General features: G+C 34.0%; 1 pseudogene; it reads right to left on the bottom strand.

Annotated features, from left to right (window-relative positions):
* Positions 1–298: 298 nt before the first annotated feature.
* LOC109106611 lies at positions 299–12,876 on the bottom strand (annotated as a pseudogene).
* Positions 12,877–15,401: the final 2,525 nt, after the last annotated feature.

Genomic DNA, 15,401 nt, shown 5'->3' with positions numbered 1-15,401 from the left:
TTACCCTTCTACGAAACACTTGTGGACATTTTTATTGTGTGCCATATATTAAATTATTTGCATTTGGGACCCATGCTATTTATGAAATTACCCAATATACTCAATGATTATTTGTACATTAAAACTGTAATATTTCTGATATTAACTCAATATTTGCCACTTCTCTAGCCAAAAAAAGAAGTAAAAAAACAACACAACACTATTTACACATTAAGGTGCAGTAAACAATTTCTGAGAAACACTGTCGATTTCTGAAATCAACACACAAACAAACCCAGACAGATACGATATAAATAAACCATGAAGGACCTTTATTGTTAACTTGCATCAGTGATTTCATCTAGTAAATAGTCTTATATCCTAAAGACAACTGAGAGCATTAGAAGGCTTTACAATGACAGTGCTTTTTTACTTTGGTTTGACCACAATATCAGCGACTCCGTGCACTTGAGTGAGCAGACGGCAGTCCATCGATGCCAGGAGCTTCTGAGAGCCGGCGACGGTGGGAACAAACTTCTCCGTCAGTGTAATCATCGCAAGCTTATCCACATCACTGAGAGACACATAGATTATAAACTTTCTGGAAGATTTTCACACTTTAAATAGAGTTCATCATATTTAATGTAATACAGCTCATACACATGAAGCAAATTTAAAGTGCATGAACATGTCACACCTCAAAATGCTCTTAAGCACTGAAAGTCTTACCCATATGGGATCTTCCTGATGCTCTGCATTCCCAATCCCTCTAAACGGAACAAAACGTTCCTCAACACTTGTGACAGCGGGTTCTGGAACGTGATCTTGACTGTCAACTCTTTACCCACCACAGCGTCCCCTAGAGCCTGAAATAGTAAAAACACAATCAATGGAGTTAGATTTTTTTTTTTTTTTTTTTTTTTAATTAGGGACCTTTAATTCTCAAATCTCATGTGTGCAATTCAAATATTGCACATTTAGATGCAGTGCACCAGGCTGAGCATCACTGTGCAAAACCAAGAATGAGATTTGATGGTAAGAAAGATGTAAGAAAGTTTTGTGCTTGTTAAACGTCCCAAATAGACTAGTGGATCATTGACATACAGTAATGATGAGGTCTGGTGTGCTCAGTCTGAAGTTGAACTGTGTGGCCAGAATCTGTCGGGTCTCATTGACTCGTCCGGTGACCGTGAGCATCAGAGCGCCCTGGTCCACCAGATGGTTCATGTACTCCTTATACAGCAGAGTCCAAGGAATAGTCTTGGCTGTAGGGAGAAAAGGGAACATGACATTAATGACAGTGATTATACAATTATAATTAAATATTTCATGGTCACTTTGCACAGTACTCCAGTCCTCTTTTGCTCATTGCTCACTCTACATGTACTGATATGCAGCTGTGGCCCAATGGTTAGAGAATTGGACTTGTAACCAAAAGGTCGCAGGTTCGAGTCTCGGTGCTGGCAGGAGTTGTAGGTGGGAGGGAGTGAATGAACAGCGCTCTCTTCCACCCTCAATACCCATGGCTAAAGTACCCTTGAGCAAGACACTGAACCCCCAGTTGCTCCCCGGGCGCTGGATATAGCTGCCCACTGCTCTGGGTGTGTGTTCACTTCTCACTGCTGTGTGTGTGCACTTGGATGGGTTAAATGCAGAGCACCAATTCCGAGTATGGGTTACCATACTTGGCAAATGTCACGACTTTCACTTTCATGCACCTTTTAGAGGTTAAAAAGGCACAAAGATGTTCTTTTAGGGGTCTGAAGGAACACTTTGTACATGAAATTTAACACCAACTGCAAGCAGCTCTCATCATCAAGTGATTTTTGACAAATGCAGCTGCTAATCAACAGCTCCACTCACTCTCTTGTGGTTTGAGGGTGACAGGAATCCGGTCCTTCTTCACGGTGGCTTTCAGCACTCCAGTGTAGTACATGACCATCACCTCATATAGCAGACTGGCCGTGCGCTGATTTGAGCTTTTGTTCTTCAGGATGATGGAGAGTTTGGCATCTCCACCGACACGAGGCCCTGCCCCGTCCATGACGATCTCAACACTCACGTCGTTGCCGGTGGGGGACGGATACAAAGTGGGTTTGGAGCCGAAGCGACTGGCCCTTTCCACAGCAATGCGCTCCTCCTCTGAACCTGACAGACATGATCAGACAGTAAACAGGAGCGTGAGGTTTGGAATATTAACTCCAAACCTATTATTCCAAACCCTAGCGTGCTGTGCTGCTGACATAAGAATCCAACTCAAAGTTATCAACATAAACTGCTGCTTCCAATGTTTTCTAACTTTCAGTTTAACACCCTTATGAAAATTAACCATGGTTTTATTATAGTAAAAGTGTATTAACCATGTTTTTGTTTTTTTTTGTTTGTTTGTTTGGGTTTTTTTTTGGTGTGTTGATTACCATAAGCACAGTTTTACTACAAATACCAATGGTTAAACTATGGTTAGTGTAGCAAAAGCATGGTTAATTTGTGGTTACCGTGGTTTAACTATAGTAACCATGTTCCTTTGGTTTTATTTGTGGTAAAACCATGGTTTATTTTAATGAAGGTATTTTGTGAATTAATATTTAATTGTACTATTTTGTCATGAATTCTGTGCATTTTAATTTGTTTCTTTTTTTTTTTTTTACCATTATAAAGTGGATCTCATCTTTCATCTTTTGGTATATTGTCTGTTTTTATGTGAAGAACCTTGTGCTTGTTGTAATGCCTTTTTTATTGTAAATCACTTTGAGCTGAATTTCTTGAATCGGTGATATTATCGTTAGCAAACTAAAACCAAAAAATTAAAAACATTTTTGTTACTTGAAATAAACATTAACTGAAAAAAAAAATCAGATAGTTATGAATGCACCATGTCACATTTTAGTTTAACTTGAAGTACTAAAATGCATATAACTACAGAATAAATATATATATATATATATATATATATATATATATATATATAATATATATATATAGTATTTATAAGTGATACTAAGACAACACTCTCTTGAAAGTTGCTCGCTATACAGTTATAATTATTATTATTATTATCATCAAATATGCATGAAAATAAGGAACAATACCCATTGGTAGCCTGTCTATGATGCCTTAAAATGTTTCTAGTAAATCTAGGTTTTGGACCAGATGCATTTGTTTTGTTACCTTCTGGGTATTTGTAGAGGTGTGTGATGTCCACACGAGCACCAGATCCCACAGCTTTAGTACTGATGCGCTGACCGATGGAGTTCTTCTCCACATTTACCTGACTGAAGCTTCCATCGGGTTTCTTTTGCCAGTAGATTCTGTCACTGTTCACCTGAGATGCACAGTGAAACCAGTTCAGCCATTCAGCAGATGTTCTGAATTAAGTTCAAAACCTCATCAGACACAAGTGAGGGTGAGAAGAGGTTTATATGAAAGCGCTCACTTCGGCAAAGACAAACGGAGTGTCAAATTTCAGGTTGACTTGTCCGTTGCGGATGGCGGAGACGGGGGTGGGACCGCAACGGTACGAACCCTGGCTGGGCTCTTGAGGGGTCGAGTCCACCACCTGCCACCCGCCGTAACCTGCCGGGAGGTCCGGACGGGTCATCCAGGACTCGTTCCACACGTGGAAGTTCTTCAGAGAAAGTTTATTAAAAGCATTTATTGTTGATCTGCAATTTACAAAAATAAAGCTGAATAGGCCTAGAACATGGCCTGAACATGGCCTTTTTTTTTACAAATAGACAGTAAAATGAGGCACTTTAACTCTGTGGATCATCCAGGTAAAAACACAGTATTAAGAAACAAACATGTAAACTTTCGAACGGGGTCATTTTTATAAATTCAACTATCATTTTCTCTTGTGGACTATATGCAAATTTAGTCTTATTCAGGTCAGTACTAAATAAAAACTAACATGCATTTTGTATGATCCCTCTTATTTTGGTAAAATACTACTGCAAAGATTATATATTTATATATATGCATTTAAATATGTGAAATAAAGCGTAGTTGCAGTATAGGTTATTTTGTAAACATTTATTGTATTTATTGTATGGTTTTATTTTTAGTTAAATATAATAATCCTAATACCATATTAATGTAAAGTGTCAGTAATGATGGCTGTATTTGAGAACTGTCAACTCTCTTACCAAACAAAATTAAATGTAAAATCTTCCAAGCATAAGTTTTACTGATTGGTGGAGTCTAAGTATAACATAAACCTGACACTGATGATATTAATGACAATAGAAGGAACTTAAGAGGTGATGGTTGTTTTATCGTACCAGACAGAATCGCTGGTCTTGTCTTTGATGATTTCCAGTTTCTCATCAATATAAATGTCTGTGGTCAAGGAAAGGTCCGTGTCGTGAGCTGAGCTGAAGTTGGTCACGCAGCGGGTGGGAATACCAAGACATCTCAACACTGAGAGAGAAATGTATTAATATAACATTCCCAAAAACATGATAAAAATACATTTTCATTAGAATGATAAAAAGAGAAATCCAAATGTACCGGAATTGGTGACTCCGGCGAAAACCCAGCACTGGGCGAATTTGACAGGCTTCCCTGAACTTTTGTAATACTGTCTCAGGATGTCGCCGCTCCCGCTCCAGGCAGTGGGAGACGTCCCGCCTTCATAGCTGTCTTTCCAGTTACCCATCAGGACACCGTAGTCATCATTGGAGTTCACCTGTCCCAAAAGAACAGAAAAGCTTTTCAAAACAGGTGCTTTTCAGCTCTTTAATTGCACGACTTACTTTTCTGTTCCTCACAGTAAATGTTGAAAAAGACAGTACGTGTTATTTTGTGTCCTGTATGAACTTAAAACTACCACATGCTGGCTACTGTAATTCGCCTGCTCAAATCCATGTCATATTCATGATTTCTTATGAATGCATGTCGAAGTCTTGTGAACGTGACTCACCAGAGCGGATACCATTCTGGACACGATCACTGGATCTCTCCATTCGGTCATAGCGACCTGACCTCTCTCCAACAGGAACAGACATGCTTCCAGGATATCCTGTTCAAACTGATAAAACAAATGCAAAATAATAAAAACCATAATAATGGAATTGATAATAATGATAGTAATTATAAAAACAAATAAATAAATAAAAGGAAAAAATAATAATAATTGTAGAATCATAGATAATACTAGGACTTGATTGAAACTGATACAACAAATTAAAAATAATAAAAACCATTATAATGGAATTGATAATAATGATAATAATTAAATAAAAAATTGGAAATAATAATAATAATTGTAGAATCATAGAAAATACTAGAATTCGATTGAAACTGGTAAAACAATTGCAAAATATATAATGATATTAACACTAATATTTAATTCTATTAATAATAATAATAATATTTCATTATTAATATTATTGTTTTTGATGTAATTTGCAAATGTTTATTTTTATTGTTGCTGTTTTGCTTCTTTATCATTTTGATTATTATTTGTTATTTCCATTATTATTATTATTAGAAATATAGATAATAATTAATCTGTTCAAACTGAAAAAAATAATTGCATGATGATGATGATGATGATAATCCTTTTCAAATGTATAAAACAATTGCAAATTAATAGTAATAATGGAGATAATAATAATAATAAACTGATAAAAATGCATAATAATAATAATAATAAATCAAATTAATAAATGAATAAAAAAAAATAATCATCGCAACAACAACAATAATAGAATTATAGATAATAATAGAATCTGTTCAAACTGATAAAAGAATAGCATAATAATGATAAATATGGCTCCAAGCAGCAATTACAGGGCCAAGCACTACAGAAACAAGCCTCAGACCAACTGCAGGAATGAGTAATTAAAACCGTTTTAAGATTATTTTAGTCAAAATGGCTGAAAAATCATAAATACCACCACTAGTAATATGATTTCTTGGCTTATCATTTTTGATCAATAGGTGGCGCTGTTACCAAAGTAATGTGGCCTGGTCAATGTAAGGTGACAATGACACATACAAAGTTTGGTGTCAATATATCAAATATTTGCAGAGATATAGCCTCAGATGCAGTTTGGCACTATGCCTAAAATTTGTAGCGGTGCTGTACAAAAACGGTTTCATTTATCGACACGACATCCATAATTTTTTGTCACCACAGTCTGAAGATCATCTGACTCGATTTTGGTGAAAATCTAACCAATGGTTGATAAGAAGTTTTAAAAAAGTAGGTTTTCAACATAAATCAAAATGGCAGACAAGAAGTTCGGCTGACTATGGCATAATTGGTATCTATGTTGTTGGCATGACCCAAGAAATATTTCCACACCAGTTTCCTTACAATAGGCTAATGCAATCAAAAGTTATTAGCATTTTTGGAAATTTAATAATTAACAGTTAATGAATGGTTTATTAGTCTTGACCAATAGGTGGTGCTGTTACTAAATGAATGTGGCATGGTCAGGGTGAGGTGAAAATGGCACATACAAAGTTTGGTATCAATATGTCAAATATTTGCAGAGATACAACCTCAGATGCAGTTTGGCACTGTGCCTAAAATTTATTGCAGCGCTGTATGAAAATGGTTTCGCTTATCGACACGAAATCCATAACATTTTGTCACCACAGTCAGAAAATCATCTGACTCGATTTTGGTGAAAATTGGACCAACGGTCGAAGAGGAGTTTGAAAAAGTATGTTTTCAACATACAGTACATCAAAATGGCGGGCAGGGAGTTTAAAATGTCTAAGCAAAAAATGGTATCTATGTTGTCGGAATGACCCAAGGAATATTTTGACATGAGTTTCATTACGATAGGCTAATGCAATCAAAAGTTATTAGCATTTTTGGAAATGTAATAATTAACAGTTAATGAATGGTTTATTACTCTTGACCAATAGGTGGCGCTGTTACCAAATTGATGTGGCGTGATCAGTTGGGGTGACAATGGCACATATATAGTTTGATTTAAATATGTCAAAGCATTGCAGAGATACAGCCCTAAGATGCAGTTTGGCATCTTTCCAGCAAATTCGTTTAAGTGCTAAACGAGAACTGTTTCTTATATCGACACAAAATCCATAACTTTTTTTCCAGCATGGTCTGAAGATGATCCAATTCAAATTTATTGATAATCGGACTGATGGTCTAGGTCTAGGAGGAGTTTGAAAAAGTAGGTTTTCAACAACAATTGAAATGGTGGACAGTAAGTTCAGTCAATTATGGCAAAAAATGGTATTGATGATCTTTCAAGAAATCTATCAAAATCAGTCCCATTACAATAGGCTAATGTAAGCAAAAGTTATAAGCATTTTTATACATTTCATTATAACTTTTGACCACATGGGGGTGCTGAACTTGGTGTCAAAGATGCTTACCGAGTTTTGTAACGATACGTCAATGCCTTCGTAAATTATAGCATTTTATGACAAAATTCTAAATGGCTGCGCCCAAAATGTCTGACATAGGAAAATTGGATATCATTCGACTTAGCATGATGCATCAAACCTAAAAAGACCAGTTTTGTCATTTTTGGCCAAACCATTCAGAAGTTATAAGCAAAAATATGCATTTTTCATATCTCCTGACCACTAGGTGGCACAGTGCTGAAACGCTGCAGGTAGTCTCAGGTCATGCTTGTTATAACACACACCAAGTTGGTCTCAAAATGCCTAACCGTTGCGGAGATATAGCCTTGCATGCATTTTTGTGTGATTTTCATAGAATTATTTTGTGTGTTATTCAAGAAGAGTTGTATGAATCAATTTGAATTCCTAACTTTTAGCCAGCATGGTCTGAAGATAATCTGGTTCAATTTTCGTGAAAATCGGTGCAACGGCCAAGGACGAGTTCGAAAAAGTAGGTTTTACAAACAATTAAAAATAACAACAAAACTAAAGCTTGCTATTTTTTTATTTTTGGAGTTCATTCAACTTGGCATGAGCCAAGGATTCAGAGAAAAAAATTATTTTGGACAAGTGGTGGCGCTACACTGGTGCTTGGCTCCTAATAAACCTGTTCAAACTCTAATAATAATAATAAGTCACTCTCTATGTCGGAATTGCAGGTTTCCACACCTGGGCAAAATTCCATGTTCTGGTTCCAATTTGCCGCTCGGTTCCGTAGTAGATTTTGCCCATGCTATTCAGAACATATTCTTTCCTTTCCGCTTCATTATCCAGATACACAGCATCATCTGAGGAAACACAGATAAATGTAGTGTTACTTCATTAATGCAAATGAGGAAAAGATGAGTGTAACTGTCTTCTTCTGACTCCGTACCCTCACACCAGGGGTTGAAGAGCATGTACACGTCGTTCGGGGTGCAGGGGTACAGCAGCTTGCCCTTCGGTGAGAAAGATCGACGGTCACCTTGTAGCGGCCGATGGAGGCGTTGGGAAGAGTGTTGACCGCCACGGACGCGCTTGTCTTTCTGCTCAACGATCTTCATCTCCCAGCGGTCATCTTCCAGGACGTCCACTAACGGGACAGAGATCTGAATCCCAGTACCTCTGCTGGAGATCGGCTCTGTGTCAAAAACACAACCAAGACATGGAAACATTACTGTCAGACAAACACCATCTTAATGATTTAGCTTTAATGGAATCATTTGTCAGTGACTCAGCTGGAGAGTCATTAAGAAAAGAGATTTTAGGAGCAGCTGGATTAAATGGATTAAGTCACATAATCACAAGCACTTTATGACTCACATCCATCACAAATAAATAGATTCATCTGTCATTTTTTATTTTCCAAATAAAGGGCAAGATAATTAAAATAACCGTCAGAATGTCTGGGTATCTTTCTCTCTTTGTCACACACTGATTTGCCATTCAAACAATGCTAATGCATCTGACTCTGGATGAAAAACATGTTTTCATTTCCATAACCACTGCATGTTTTATGAGTTTTCACACAGATATCCAACAAAACACCGGTTAAAATGAGATAAAATAATTGTAAATGCACCTAATTGCCTGATTATGATTTCGGTTCAGATTTTTTATTAATTGATGGATTGATTATTGATTTTGAAGTTGTTCTTCTGATACTGATTTTATTTCTGATTTTGATTTAACCCTGATTTCAATTATTTTGCTATAACTGAGATACTTTTATAATGTTTATAATAGTATCTCAGTTTGATACTACTATAAAAATACTACTGCAAACTTGAATTCGTTTTTATATTGGTCATTTTATTATTTTAATTCTGTTATTTTATTTATTATTCAAATTTTTATTTCAGTTTTAGCTTTAGTTATTTTAGTAAAGCATTTTACACTAAACAAACTCAGAGTCATCTCTGAGCACCTCATGAAACAAAATGGAATAATGACTGTTTTCAAACAGGTTTTGTGACCGCAGCCCGCTCACCTAACTTCAGCTGCAGCTGCAGACGGTCAGATTTCGGGTTGAAGGGTCTTGAGAACTCGATCCACATCTGGAAGGTCTGTCCTCTGCGGATGATCAGCTTGTCGCTAAAGTAAGCTTCTGTGCGATGCTCTCGTCGGTTTGGCCCATCCTTGGATTTCAGGAGGTCGACAGAGTGAACCGTCAGAGGCGTGTCTGTGAATAAGAGAGGAAACATTTACACATCCCTTAAAGCAGCAAATCTCAGTGTTTTCCCAACAATAGTGGACTATTTTTAATGCAAATGAAATGCTCTAGGGTCTCATCCTCTTCCTCCTCACCTGAAGCTGCTGGGGTCGCAGCAGGAGGAGCGCTGGCACTGGGACCTCCAGTGGTGTTGGTGTTAGAGCTAGACATTTCTACAAGCAAGCTGAAATATTGAGAGAAAAAATATATATTAAATGTGTTTTCAATCAATCAAGCAATACAACAATATATATATAAATATTAAATAAACTAAATAAATATATATTCTAATTCTAATATTTTAAACAATTCTAATAAATGAATAAAAATTGGGGGGAAATTATAAAAAAGTAATAATTAAAAAAATATCTGAATAAATAAAAATGTAATAAATACAATTCCAATAAATAAATAAATAAAACTAAATGTTAAGTGCTTTTTCAATCAACAAATAAAAATATATATACAAAAATATTAAATAAAATTAATAAATATGTATTCTAATTCTAATATTTTAATAAATAAATAAATTTAATAAAAATTGTGTGTGCATATTGTAAAAAATGTATAAATAAAAATCTGAATAAATAAAAATGCAATAAATACAATTCTAATAAATAAATACATAAATTATTCTAAATTCAAATAAATATTTAACAAATCAATATAATTCTTAAACTTAAATAAATGCATTCAAATATTTATTTAAATTTCACATCCTTAGTAATAACAAACAAATAAATAAATAAATAAATGAATAAATAAAATATAAATAAGATTTGTAACTTTGGATAAAAGTGTCTGCTAAATGAGCAAATGTAAATGTAAAATAAATATATTTAATTATTTATTTAAATTCCTTATCTTTGTGTTTAATTCCAGTTTCACGTTAGATTTTGAGTCATAAAATACTTGGTTCACCTACACCAGCAGAGAAAACTTATATAACTTACTCAAAGACATAAAATGCAATTTCATCAAGATTTTAACAATCTTTTCATCCAAAGATTTCTACTTACATGCTGTTTAAATTTAATTGTGTAGATAAATGCAGTCTTTCAAATACAGATGATTTCTTTACAAGACTGAAATGATGTCAAGCTGGACAGAGAAAGACATGTTCCTAATGCACCTTCATTTTACTTCACTATTATTAACATATGGACAATCATATTGGAAAATCATCATAATAAAGAATCAGCAGATGCATACTTCTACTGTTATGTTTCCTCATTGAAATTTTATACTGACCAATAATTTTGTTCCAATAATTGACCAATAATAAGTTTTCAGTGAGCATTTTAATTTTACAATTATAAAATCATTATCACAAGTTTCTTGCTTCTCTGCATCACCTCCCACACCGAACGTCGAGTAATTATCATAATTCTTCCACAAAAGACTGCCAACAAAGACGCCTCTTACACTCACACCTGAATAAGAACCTGCGGGGCAGCTGGATTAAAGTGCATGACATTATCCTGGACCAGCACTAACATGCTTTTCTCATCATACGTAAACTTAACTTGTGCAGTGATTGGTGGGAATAAACAACTTGTGACATCGCCACCATAATGATTTTAAACCCGGAAGACAAAAGTAGCGGGGGGAAAAAGCTCAAAATTAGGCATTTTTTCCCTTCAATTTTAAAGCAAACAGATGCTTATATTGTCTTAAATGGTATTCAACACACATAAATCTGTCAAAATCAAAAAAAAAAAAAAAAACGTAGTTTAGGGTGGTATAGTTGTCTTATGGCATCTCCAGGCCTGTTTGGTGTTGTAGATTGACTTATAGTTATAGAAAATGCTCTAACCGAACCTGACATTTATTTTTTCCTGTTGCACTGTATACATAAATTGTGAATTATGAAAACTGAAAAATCTTTGAATTTACCTTGAAAATTTCTAGGAGAAAATCCAGTTTGGCGAGAATCATCCTCAAACTTAATTTTGAACTTGGTAAAACAATTATCTTTATTTAAAACATTTCAAGTCTTAATATTTTTCCTTTTGTTAAATCATACTGAGATGTATGCTAAAATTGTTTGACGTGGCACCCTACCTATAAAGCTTTAAAGCAGCCACCACGGCATCCAGTGGAAAGGTTCCATGGATTTTAAAGGTTCTTCATGCAACCATGAATGCCAATAAAGAACCTTTATTTTTAAGAGTGCATTCTTTAAAATAAAGTTTTCAAAGAAGTGATGCCATAGAAGAACCATTTTGGGTTCCAAAAAGAACATTTCAGTGGACAGTTCTTAAAATAACCCTTTATCTTCTTAGTGCAAAAATCATTTGAATCATCTAAAGAAAAATTTTTCCACTATAAAGAAGCTTTGATGGAATGGAAAGATTTCATGCATGTTAAAGGTTCTTCATCGAACCATCAATGCCAATGAAGATCCTTTATTTTTAAGAGCATATAGTAACTGATTATTAACTCATCAATAAATAGGTCTTAAATTCATGCATATTCAAATAAAAATGCATAGATAAGAATGAATGGATTAAAGTTTAATGATGTTTTGAATTGCCCTGTTTTAAATTTAACTAAGCTTAGTCGGTTTTCTATAAAGTAGGCTTCAAATGACCTAAACACTGAAAAAACTACAGTTTCGTTCTCATATATGTCTATATAAATGGTTTTATAGAAGAGTTTGATCATCCGCCTGGTTTTATACTACATATTAATTCTAAAAATAAATCTGTTGATATTATTTTCTGATTTATGGAACGATAAAAAAAGAGATATATCCAAAATCCGCTCTATAAAAAAATTGACACAAATATATCAACAAAATGAAACCACAATTTTGAACCTGGCTTTATCCGATGCTCAGATTAATTTTCTGGAAATATATGCAAATTACTGCATATTTAACTAGATAATACATACTTCAGTATAGCATATCAGAAAACTTGTAAACTATAATGTTTGCAGTTAATTTAAGCTATTCACCTGTATCTTGCCTTAATGCAGTAATGGTGCCATATACTATATATTTTCAGTATATCTGTTGATCACTGTTACCTGTGTGTTTGAGTCGTCTGATGAGTGAAGTTCAGTTGCTCTGACAGTTTCTCGTGTTTGCACTGATGACTTCGATGAATGTTGGGCACTGAAGCACCTGCACAGCTCCTATTTAAGCGTGTGTTGACACTCCTTCATTACGGAGGAGGTGACAGGCTGATGAACATCATTCATGACACTTACAGTCCAGGAAAGTGGATCTCTTCTTTGCTACAGTTACTGAACAAGAAACACTCCAAGAAAAACTTATCATCATGACTAATGGGCATCAGAATCAGCTCAAAACCTGTGAATCACGAAAAGCAATTAATTCACACAAAAGCCATGACAATGATTACATTTCTGCAGCATGAGAGGAATTAAAAATCTGTTTAACAAGAATATAAGCCTTAAAAATTGCTTATTCTCTCTCTCTCTCTCTCTCTCTCTCTCTCTCTCTCTATATAGCCTTACAAATACTACTATACTCATAACGTAATGTTAATGATAATAATAATAATAATAATAATAATAATAATAATAATAATACATTCTTGTTAAACAGATTGTTAACAGATGATTATTATTATCATTATTATTGCAATTTCTGCTCACAATTTAATTGTATTATTATTATTATTATTATTATTATTATTATTATTATTATTATTATTATTATTATAGATTATTATTATTGTTAGTTTGTTTGTTTGTTTTTTATTAGTAACAGTTCTTGAATATGGTGAAATGTTTTTGTTTTATATCATCAGAAAACTTTATTTTTTTTATTAATCACAATTATTATTGTTGTTTTGTTATCTGTTATAAAGTACGTTATTTCTGTTCCACTAGTGTCACTGAGCAAAAATCACAAAAAGAGGTGTGTCCAATTTCACATATTTCTGCACTATTCTTCACCATTTTGTAGTATAAATGGTGTATATTAAAGCATATCTAGCATATCTAACCTATATAGATCTATCTATATTGTGAACCCTCACATCCAAATGCATTCACTCATGCACACATATGGACATATTAATATTACTTAAACATGGTTCCATAAAGCCCTCTGAATCTGATGTTTTACATAAGGTGATACAGAAGAAGAGAAACCAGTTTAACCAATTCACAAAAACACTGAAATAGTGAAAAGGAAGGAGGGAGTGATGAGATTAGGATGAAGAAACAGAAAAGAGGTGTGAGTCCTCTCATTTTGTGTCATTATTGTCATCAGTCTGGTATGATAAGAGCAGAGTGTGTGTGAACGGGTGGGTCGATGTGGGTTATACCGTCACATTCTTAACAATTACACCAACGTTTATCAAACTCTTTCAGGCCAAACGATTGACCGGTTTACAATTAACAGCATATGAGTGATGGAACAGGCTGGAACAGTGCAGTTTGCATATTAAAACAATAGCATATCTGCATTCACCTTCTTCTCATGCCAGTGGAGCAGAAGTACACACTTGAACTGATCGCTATAGTATAGAAAAAACTGGGAGATTTATTAAATGTAAAGTAAGATTAAAGAGTAAAACTAATTCACTGACAAGCTCAGGCACTAATTCTTTTATCTTTCTCATGCTGTTTATTTTTTTTGCTTATTTTATTTGGCTTTTTTATGAGGAAATTGTTTATAAAATCATGTTGTGTAATTTATAAGTTTACTTTATAAATTAATAAATAAATCAACTTGTAAAGTGTCTGCTGAATTAATAAATGTAAAGGAAGTTATTATTGTTATTATAGATGTAATAATTGTAAAAAAAAAAAAAATGATTAGGTTTTTCCTTACTCCAAAGCTGAAAAATTAATTTTTAGGCAACTCGAAATGTTGGGAGACGTTGTGGCTCACAGGCTGCTAACCATTTTCACATATTTTAAGGATGCCCTATCAGAGATTTTGGGAAGATATACATAATGTATTAGAAGTGAGTGATGTATTTGAGGTACTTTACTTGGGCAAGGTGTCAGTGGTTTCATGGGAAAGGAAATTTTTATGAGTTAGTGTATTTTTTGAAGTATTCTGTGTTTGCATGGGAGATGAAATTGGATGATTGTTTTAAACCTAATCCGCCACAAATACATGACTGGATTGACATTGTTTGGGAAAGGAAGAACAAATGTATGTATTCATCTTCTGTGTTTAAAAACCTATGTTGGACTTTTGGTCCAACTGCAAATGAGTATATAACTCTTATGGCTTATCCCTTTTCTGTTGTAAATAGTTTTTGCATAAATTGAAGATAATTTAAAGAGATATGTCGATCTGTTTTTGACATGACGAATTTGTTGTTTGAGAGATTTTGTAATCCCGGATTAGTGAATATATCTGTAAATTGGAAATGCTGTAAAAGTTGTCAAATGTCATAAACAGGTGTTGTGAACTGTATCTCTTTGCAATAAAAACTTAAACTTTTTTTTTTTTTTAAAGAAGAAAATTAAATAATTGTTTATTGAGAATGAAGCTTGATTATCTGCTAAAACATTAGTTCAAGAGTTTTGTGGAATAATAACAGTGTGTAGTTTACAAGAGTAAAATCATTCATTTTTACAAAACAGATACAAACAATTAAGAACTTATAGGAGAAAAAAAAAACAAACAAACACAGACCAAACAACAAAAAACAACTTTAAAACAAGATCCTATACATAAAAACTGGTCCTCAACCAAGAAAACTGGTGAAAAAAAAGGGGGTATATAGTCCTAATCATAAAAACTGGTGAAAGGAGGGGAAAAAAAATATTTGGGTTATAATCGGAAATATGAGTCTCAGACCTAAAAGATTAATAACCATACCTTCTTTTAATAGAGTAATGATAATTA

Source organism: Cyprinus carpio, chromosome A23, assembly GCF_018340385.1.
Source record: "Cyprinus carpio isolate SPL01 chromosome A23, ASM1834038v1, whole genome shotgun sequence".
NCBI classification, from domain to species: domain Eukaryota; kingdom Metazoa; phylum Chordata; class Actinopteri; order Cypriniformes; family Cyprinidae; genus Cyprinus; species Cyprinus carpio.
Note: the sequence above shows the minus strand (reverse complement) of the source record. Positions and strands in the feature narration are given on the sequence as shown.